Here is a 9,799-nt window from a genome sequence, read left to right as displayed (position 1 = left end):
GCGGCTGGTGAGTATCACCTGTGTCTCATCTGTTGTTGTGTTGTTTGTGCTCCTTTCCCTCCCCGGAGCGTTCTCCCACCCGAGTTACACCGGCCGTGTTCCACAAGTGGGTGTAACCAGTCTGAGGCCTTTAGTGCCTGTGATGATCATCCCCCCCCCCCCCCCCCAGTGGGATTCCCCTTTCCCCGTTTCCCCTACAGGTACCGGGACCATCATCGGCCCGAAGGTAAGAGACGGAGGGCAGCGAGGTGAGTATGCGCAGCGAGCATAGGTGTAGGCCTTGCCCCTGTGCCTCTTACACAGGCACAGCAGTCTCCCCATAGTAACACAGGTATCGTATAGCTTTATCTATTCCAGACTTGTGCATTTGTGTTGTCTTCAGTGTCAATATCAGAGCTGTTATTAGATGCTATTTATTAACAAGACAGAAATGAGATTTGCCAGCCATCGGCTGATTCCATTCTGCGGGGTCCCCACAGATCTGCCTGATCTGTATTCATACAGGGGATTTATATTGGCACACGGCGGTGCCCTTGCAGCGATACACCAGCCTCATATCTGGGATCTTAGCTGTCTGGTTTGCAGCATAGATAATTATAATAGTTCAGCTGCAAACCTAGAACATAAACTAATACCTTGCACTATTACTGTATCATTTCTCTATAATGGTACAGATCACTTTATATTTCTTAGCACTTTCATTTTGAGGTAAAAAATGCTCATTTATAAAGTTTGCAATTATTGCTACCCCCTTTGGTCAGGGCCATGGACTGATGGTGCGGCTCTGCGCATGTGCAGGGCCACTGTACAAACGCCATTGGTCACTATCATACGGGAAGGGGAGGGATAGGGCGAGCAGGAGGTGTCTGAAGGGCAACACCCAACATGTTATGGGAGTCCCCATAAAAATGTTGGGCGCTGCCATGGGAACGAGGGCTGACGGATGCCTGCCAGGGGTGAAAGGCTGATGCATGGTACCGAGGGGAAGCAGCTGGGGGGGTTTCGGGGCTTGGTAAGCAGCGATATTTGCTGCTTACTGAGCAAAGCCGAATCAGACCCTTGGCATTAATGGAGGGGGAAGTCAGCTTCAACACACACTGAGCATCAGTCGCCTACGAGCTTCCGTGCGGTTCATATAGAGGACCCCTGTCCCTAGGCTCAGTTGAAGCTTAAGAATGCAACGTTTTATCAAACAGCGCAGTTAAATTCTGTGGGGAACTCGGAAAATATGGAGACGTTGGCCATGATCCAGAAAGTCCAACTGAAAGCTGCATTGTGACAATGCACCAAGCCACACCTGCTTCACAGTCAACGACTACCTGGCCCAGAACAGCATCACAATGCTTCCTTAGCCCCTCCTACAGTCCCAATCTGGCCCCGGTGGACTTTTTACCTTTCCCCGGAGTGATGACAGCCCTCAAAGGACACCGCTATGGGACCGCAGCAGAGGTCAAAGCGGCTTTGACGCACTGCTTGAAGGACATTCCGAAAAGAACTTTCAGGGCACCTTCCAAGCATGGACAACTCATTGGCAGAAGTGTGTCAATGCACAAGGGTCAGCTAAGTGGTTGCGCTGCCTGATTCAATTAGTGCACACATATTTGGGGAGGGGAGGTTGGGGGCAGCTTTGTTCCTCCCAGCCTCAGGATCCCTCAGCATTTTATGCTTGGGGAAACCCCTTAGGTTCTGCATTATATATGGAATTGGTGAGTTTCTGAGCATTTTCATATGTTTAACAGCGCAAGGAAAAGGCCATTTAAATAAATAGCTACTCCCAGCCATGGTAATTAGGGAGCAGATTTATTAAGCTGGATGAAGTGATAAAGGCCCTTATTCTAATCGGCACGGTACGGCCCGCGTGCGGCCGTACCGCCGATGTTTTTGGTCTGCACATGCGCAGAGGTCATTCTGCGCATGTGCAGCCCCCTTCGCCGCAGACGTCTTTCGTCCGCCGCAAAGGGGGCGTATAGGGGCGTGAGAGGCATCATGCCCTCATTTCCCTATGTGTACGCCCCGCGTTTCATGGGCGTTCCCATGCAAACGCGGGGCGTATGCATGGTAATGAGGGCATGACGCCCTCATTACCATGACATGGGGGCGGAAAGCTGACGTCGCCGGATGTCAGCTTTCAGCCCCCATACAAGCTACCACACGGACGATTGTCCGTGTGGTCTCAGCTTGCGGGAGCTGCCGCGGCGTGCGGCCCTGCCTTCGATGGTCGACGACCATCGAATGCAGGGGGCAGCTCCCACCATGGTGGAGGCGTACGCCTCCACCATTTTTGTGCGGATCGCCAGCCGTCCGTGTAAGGACGGCCGTGGCGATCCGTCTGGTGGGCGGCCCTTGGTTTGTGCGGTCGGAGCCCCGTGTGCGGCTCTGACCGCACCAACCAGAATAAGGGCCAAAGTGTCTGTTTTTTATCACCGGCCAATCAGCTCCTAACTGTGAAGTTACAGGCTTGGTTTGTACAATGACAGGTAGGAGCTGATTGGCCAGTGATAAAAACCAGACACTTTATCACCTCACTGAGCTTAATAAATCTTACCAGGAATTCCATCTTAGAGTCACTTTAGGGGCAGCAGCCTGTGTTTCAGGTTCAGCAAATCCAGCAATGTTCTAGGTATAGCACATTTTAGGGTTACGGTATAGCGGATCAACAATGTCTAGATCCACATGGTCGACCATGCAGTGTCTAGATTGACTGTAACAAATCGACGCAAGCAAAGGGTTGACGAAAACGTGGTCGACAGTTTCATGGTCGACACAAGTTTTTCGTGTTTTTTTGTGTCTATGTCGACATAGGTCAACATGGACACCGTATAAGCGCATGAAAAACTTGTCACTGTCAATCACATTCCCGTCGACCTTTTGCTTGCGTCAATCTTATGTTAATGTCGAACTAGATGCTGACGATCATTTTTAGGCCTCTAACTAGAAGGGTGATTCAGGTTGGCTTGCAAAAGCAAACTCCTTTTTTAATATACAAAACCATGCTGCACTGCTGGTGGGCCAGATGTAACATGTGCAGAAAGAGGTAGATTTGGGTGGGGTGTGTTCAAACTGATATCTATATTGCAGTGTAAAAATAAAGCAGCCAGTATTTATTCTGCACAGAAACAAAATAACTCACCCAAATGTAACTCTCTCTGCACGTTAAATCTGCCCCACCTGCAGTGCACAGGGTTTTGTCCATTAAAGAAGGAGTTTGCTTTTGCAAACCAACCTGAATCACCCCCTAGATGCGTTCCACCATTACTGGTCAACCATGTGATTGTCGACGGAATACAGATTTTAGTTGGTACGAATCCATCATTCTGGGCCAATTCTAATTGGATGAAAGAAAGGAAACAGTTAAGATTATTACATGAGAAAATAATGCATTGCAAGTAAAAAGCTCCATAACAAAAGCCTTCTGTCGGTGGAAAGTTGCTGCTTCATAATCCAGTCTTCCAATTGGCTAATGACATTTCCCCCAAAAACATTGTTCCCAGGCAGGCCCTGTGGAATTAGTATGCAGAAGCTTTCAGTTAGTGGGTGGGACTAGAGAAGGAACATGGCGCAGCTGAGAGGTGCTACCCACTGTGGTCTGGTAGCTAATAGTGCACGGTCACATGTGTGCAGCATTTTCTGCCGTTACTATACGGAATAATGAATAATGACATTTTCGATAATTGGGAAGAAATGGATTTGTAGGCAAAATTGTGACCTTCTAGGGTTTTCTCTCAGTTAAAATTCATTCAACCTTTAAAGTTCATCTATCTCTATGTTTAATTGTACAGAACAACACCCCTATAGCCTGCCCCCTTCTGTCACCTCACATGGGATGACAACTTCCCTCGTTCATCAGTGCGAGCAAGTCAAGAGGCAAAGGCCACCAACACTATGAGTCTAGCAAGAGGTATGGCTTCTGTCACAGCATCGGTGAGAGGAAATGTTGAGCACAACCGTCCTTTTAGGAAGCACACAGTGACACCCTGGCCAATCACTGTGGTCTTCCTCCATTCAGTAACTGCATAAGAAGAATGTCTGTGACTGCCAGGGGCCGGTTAGAGTACTATTGTTTTTCCTATAGTATATAGTGTTCTATGTTTGTCACTGGTGCAATTGTGGCACCCCAGGGGGTACCCCTTTTATTCCTGTACCCCCAGATTGTTAACATTGCAGCCAATGCTGCCAGAACAGGTCCTTTCCCCTGTCAGCAGGGCTGTGAGGGGTTAACAGAGTCAGCTAGTCCCAGCTCCCCTGCACATGTGACAGGAAGCTGGGAGGTCAGAGGGGATCCCAGCAGCAGTGTGTGAGAGAGGACATGTGGAGAGAGGGAAAAGCTTTGTGAAGAAGCTCTGCAACAACCCCAGTGTCAGAGAGAAGAGGACAGTGCTGCCTAAAGACAGAGGGAACAAGTGCACTGAGGCATGTGAAAGGAAGATAAAGGAGGTTGCTGTCCCAAGTATGAGCAGAAGGAAGAGATAGAGAGAGCACACTGCAGCACCCAGAAGAGGGGCCAGACAGCATGCAGCAGTATAGCCAGAGATTCATGTGGCAGAAGCCAGCAACACCCAAGGTACTGATTCAGTCCCCCTGAGACAGCATCTGCACCCTTGTAAGGGGATATCAGGAAATAGAGCCACCTCATAGACTCCCACTACAAAGGCTAGTACCCTATTGAGCTCTACAGACAGGACGATGTCTGCCTAACCCCAGTAAAAGGATATAGAAGCAGGGCAGAGAAGTGCCTGCTAGATTCACCCTGTCCAGGACAGCTCTATATTGAGGCTACCCCTGCAGCCTGTCTTACAGTTACAAACAGGAGGTTACCCCTGAGCCGGGAATCTGCCTGCCCCTCAGTGAGGATTGTTTTTGTCATTCACCCTTCCCTGTGAATCATAAATAAGTGTGCACACTATCATAGGGACATACCCTTATATGCTTGAGGACCTGTCGACGAGGGACCATTGGTTTGAGCCAGAGACTGGTATTCTGTGGCAGTGTATGTTAATTGATTTGTTAGAGTATATTTAGATTTTTGAATCATTTAAATTGATGGCTGAAGTAGAGAGTGATTATTGTTTGATTTTATGCTTTACTATAAATGCCTGTTTATTGAGTATTTGTTACATCGTTTGCAACTTATTGAAATATTGCAGCGGCCAGTCAGTGTAGTGGTAAATAAAATTACTGTCGCTGCTAATTGTGGTACTGTTGCTTTTGTGGGTCCTCCTTGGGTTATGCCATTCCCTGCCACAGGTTCATCCAAGAAGAGGCCGTGAAGATCTGAAGCCGGCAAGTCCAGAGTCCAGGTGCTCATCACACCACCCCGCGGCAGTGAGGCTGTCACACTTGGCGTCATACCGAACAGGATCGGACATGGAAGTGCATAAAGGCAACCCCACCACATATGACCAGTCCATCAGTGAAATGTCTGTCGCACTGGATGGAATCATCAAGATGATGACGGAGATGAGGAAAAAACCCTAGCTGACCAGAGAATAGAACAGGAGGAATATGAGCATAGAAGATGGCGACGCGAATGCGACAGAAGGCGCAGACAGCAGTGGAATCCCCCATTGAGGTCAGAACGACTACCCTCTGACCGAGTCATCGTATGCCCACAGACTGCGAGAAGACACGTGAGAGGAGGTCCACCGGCAGTGTTTCAGAACGGTGTGATACAGTCAAGGGATAGACCGCGAACCGGCCCAAGAAGAATTTCAGGTCGTGTCCTGTGGTTTAACGTACCACGCGGGTATGGCTTCATTCAACGCACAGATACCGGGCGAAGCGTGTATGTGCATTACACCGCCATTCAGCATGCCGACCCTGAACACAACTTCCGGAGCCTGAGAAATGGCGAAGCCGTAGAGTTTGAACTGGTGAACGGGAGGAGAGGCACCAAGGCCGCCAACGTGACCGGTCCAAATGGAATCCAGGTGCACAGCAACAGACACGTTCCAGAGCAACATTGGCGCAACCCGCACCATAAAGAGCCTCCACAGTACCATCAGCAAGGCTACCAGCACAACAGGACAACAAATGGCAAGAGTGACAGATTTACCGCCAACCCTCCTGCACCGGAACAGATGCCCCGCCCACCGGAACCTGACGTCACGAGGCAACGTGAACCGCTGAGAGAAAGCGAGAAACCGTTTGTGCTGAGTGAGGCAGTCCACCAGAACTGCCAAGAAGTGACCAGGCCTCACCTTCCCCCTGAGCCTACGCGGGAGTGCATACCCAGGATGAACAATGCCGACTACCGGGTGGCAAACCTAAGGCAGACAAATGCCAGGGTGATCGACCTGCAGAGAAGCCCTGAGATGGTGGTCCACATGGCTGCGACACAGACAGTGGAGCCATCAGAAGAAGAACGAGCAGAACCAGCTATGCCACCACCCGAACCCAAGGCTGAGATAGAAACGCCGAAGAGAGATGAGAAGGCCGAGACCTGTTCCATCAATGGGAAGCCTATAACGAACAGAGAATATACAACCATATCAGGAGAAGAATTTGCCTTCAGGGTCCAGCAGGCGATACTGAGATCTAAGAAGCAAGACCGAGAGGCGAGATGTGCTTAGAGCCGATCGCACACCATGAGAGTGGGCACCATCCATGGACGACAGTGACGCACCTGGACCGCAGAGGGATGGGAGTCCTGTGGCGGAGGGATGGTTGACCCAGGGAGCCCACATTGGATAATCAGGTGACAGAGAGGTAGCGATGTATATTTGTTGAATGTGTGTATGTTCACCGTTTTCTGTTGTCATTCAAATAGTTTGTCATGGACATTGAAAGACTTTACTCAGGATTTAATGCCCCTGGTTGGTTGCCTGGGGACAGGCAAGTTTCTAGCATGGAGGTATGTGGCACCCCAGGGGGTACCCCTTTTATTCCTGTACCCCCAGATTGTTAACATTGCAGCCAATGCTGCCAGAACAGGTCCTTTCCCCTGTCAGCAGGGCTGTGAGGGGTTAACAGAGTCAGCTAGTCCCAGCTCCCCTGCACATGTGACAGGAAGCTGGGAGGTCAGAGGGGATCCCAGCAGCAGTGTGTGAGAGAGGACATGTGGAGAGAGGGAAAAGCTTTGTGAAGAAGCTCTGCAACAACCCCAGTGTCAGAGAGAAGAGGACAGTGCTGCCTAAAGACAGAGGGAACAAGTGCACTGAGGCATGTGAAAGGAAGATAAAGGAGGTTGCTGTCCCAAGTATGAGCAGAAGGAAGAGATAGAGAGAGCACACTGCAGCACCCAGAAGAGGGGCCAGACAGCATGCAGCAGTATAGCCAGAGATTCATGTGGCAGAAGCCAGCAACACCCAAGGTACTGATTCAGTCCCCCTGAGACAGCATCTGCACCCTTGTAAGGGGATATCAGGAAATAGAGCCACCTCATAGACTCCCACTACAAAGGCTAGTACCCTATTGAGCTCTACAGACAGGACGATGTCTGCCTAACCCCAGTAAAAGGATATAGAAGCAGGGCAGAGAAGTGCCTGCTAGATTCACCCTGTCCAGGACAGCTCTATATTGAGGCTACCCCTGCAGCCTGTCTTACAGTTACAAACAGGAGGTTACCCCTGAGCCGGGAATCTGCCTGCCCCTCAGTGAGGATTGTTTTTGTCATTCACCCTTCCCTGTGAATCATAAATAAGTGTGCACACTATCATAGGGACATACCCTTATATGCTTGAGGACCTGTCGACGAGGGACCATTGGTTTGAGCCAGAGACTGGTATTCTGTGGCAGTGTATGTTAATTGATTTGTTAGAGTATATTTAGATTTTTGAATCATTTAAATTGATGGCTGAAGTAGAGAGTGATTATTGTTTGATTTTATGCTTTACTATAAATGCCTGTTTATTGAGTATTTGTTACATCGTTTGCAACTTATTGAAATATTGCAGCGGCCAGTCAGTGTAGTGGTAAATAAAATTACTGTCGCTGCTAATTGTGGTACTGTTGCTTTTGTGGGTCCTCCTTGGGTTATGCCATTCCCTGCCACAGGTTCATCCAAGAAGAGGCCGTGAAGATCTGAAGCCGGCAAGTCCAGAGTCCAGGTGCTCATCACACCACCCCGCGGCAGTGAGGCTGTCACACAATTTTCATACAGTTACTGCAAGAGGAAGCACCAGTTGCCCAACGAATCACTGTGTTCTTCCTCCTGCATTATACTGTATGTATGATAATGTTAAGAGTTTATCACATCTCTAATCCCGTAGTCTAATGTCAAGTCATGATTTTGCCTCAACTCACTTATAAAAATACAGATTTTAAATTGAAAAACATCAGTTTAGATTAATGTGAGGAGAGGCTCATCTTGACTTCCGGCCAGTGCCCTACAATTCTAGGTGCCTTTGAGTATTCTGACAGCCGGTAGCCACCAGACAGCTATCCACCAATGAGAGTGCTGACAGTGCGGGGCTGCAGGAGGAGGCATGTCATAATATTGTTATTGGTTCCTGTGAATGGGTGGGTAGATGCTTTGCCCTAGGCCTATTACGTTGCTTAGACAGCCCTGTGTGGAGTCATTGACTTGCATAAACCAGTCATTGTTTAGCAGTAGCCATTACTTTCAGCTAGCCAGTTATTTTCCACACACATCCTATATAATAAAAGGAATATGCCGCTCCTCACGGCAGAAATTAAGTTGTTTGAAAAATTACATTTAGGAGCAGAATGGTTGGTACATGATCTCTAACAATTGTATCTCTCCCCAAGCTTTAATAAGAAAAAAACCTACAAGTTTTAATATGATAATTAGTGCCTTTCCTTAAAACATGTTCTGCTCTCATTTTTTTTTTTTCATATAAGACCATATCACATTCTGAGACTCTTCAGCTGACAGAGGCTGCAAGGAGGTTTGTGAACTTAGACAAGTGTCAGGAATGACTGTAGCAAATCACTACAAATTGACTGGACAGAGATCTGTCCGAGTTCGGCAGTCCCCTCTGTCTTTCTTTCTTAGTGCCCTTCTGACAGCTGGAGCCCAGTGGCCAGTGCCTCCAATGTCTCTGGGAGTTATGCAAATGTTTTCTTTACTGTTATGTAAGTGTGCGCAGGAGCCTACACAGGGGTGCCGCTATGTGACTAACACCCCCCCGCTGCATTATTGACGACACACCCCCTCAAAGACATAGACTGCTTACCTGGGCGGCCCAGGTGAGCAGACTATGACTCAGAGCAATTGGTGGAGGCGCTAGTCCGTGACCAACGATTGGGAAGTCTCAGTGGCACAACCATGTCGGCTCTTGCGCATGCCTATATGTTTCTGTCATTTTTACAAGCTAGTAATTGGTCCTTATATATATTGTACAAATAGTTACAAACTGTAACTAGTGATGGCCATCAATGGGTTAAGATCGATGTAGAATAGTTCTGCTATTGATGGGGGAGAACCTGCTGGTTCTCTTTCATCGATGGCACAGCATAACCAAATAGTTTGTTTTTTTTCTCCCAAAGGTGCAGGGACACAGAGCAGAGCTCCGGCCCCAGCCAGGGCCGGTGTAAGGCTTCTCCGCACCCTAGGCAAAACTTCAACCTACTGTACTCCCACCCTAACCCCCCAAAAAAATCATGTGGTCCTCCCAGCCCCCCTGGGAAGGTGGGTGGGAAAGTCCTGAAGGCCCTCTGCACCCTGCCCTTTGCCACCCACAACAGAGTACAAGGAGGCCCCTCCTCCTTGTACTCAGCAATGTAGGGAAGTATGTCTCAAGGGAAAGTATGGAGGTGAGGTCTCAGAAGTTCCACAGTCACCACCTGCATTAAGTACAACAAGGATCCTCATAGACATCCTTAATTTTTTGATTTGAAG

This window comes from Crinia signifera, chromosome 11 (genome assembly GCF_055691185.1).
Source record: "Crinia signifera chromosome 11, ASM5569118v1, whole genome shotgun sequence".
NCBI lineage: Eukaryota > Metazoa > Chordata > Amphibia > Anura > Myobatrachidae > Crinia > Crinia signifera.
The sequence above is the reverse complement of the archived record's forward strand: the minus strand, read 5'-3'. Positions refer to the sequence as shown.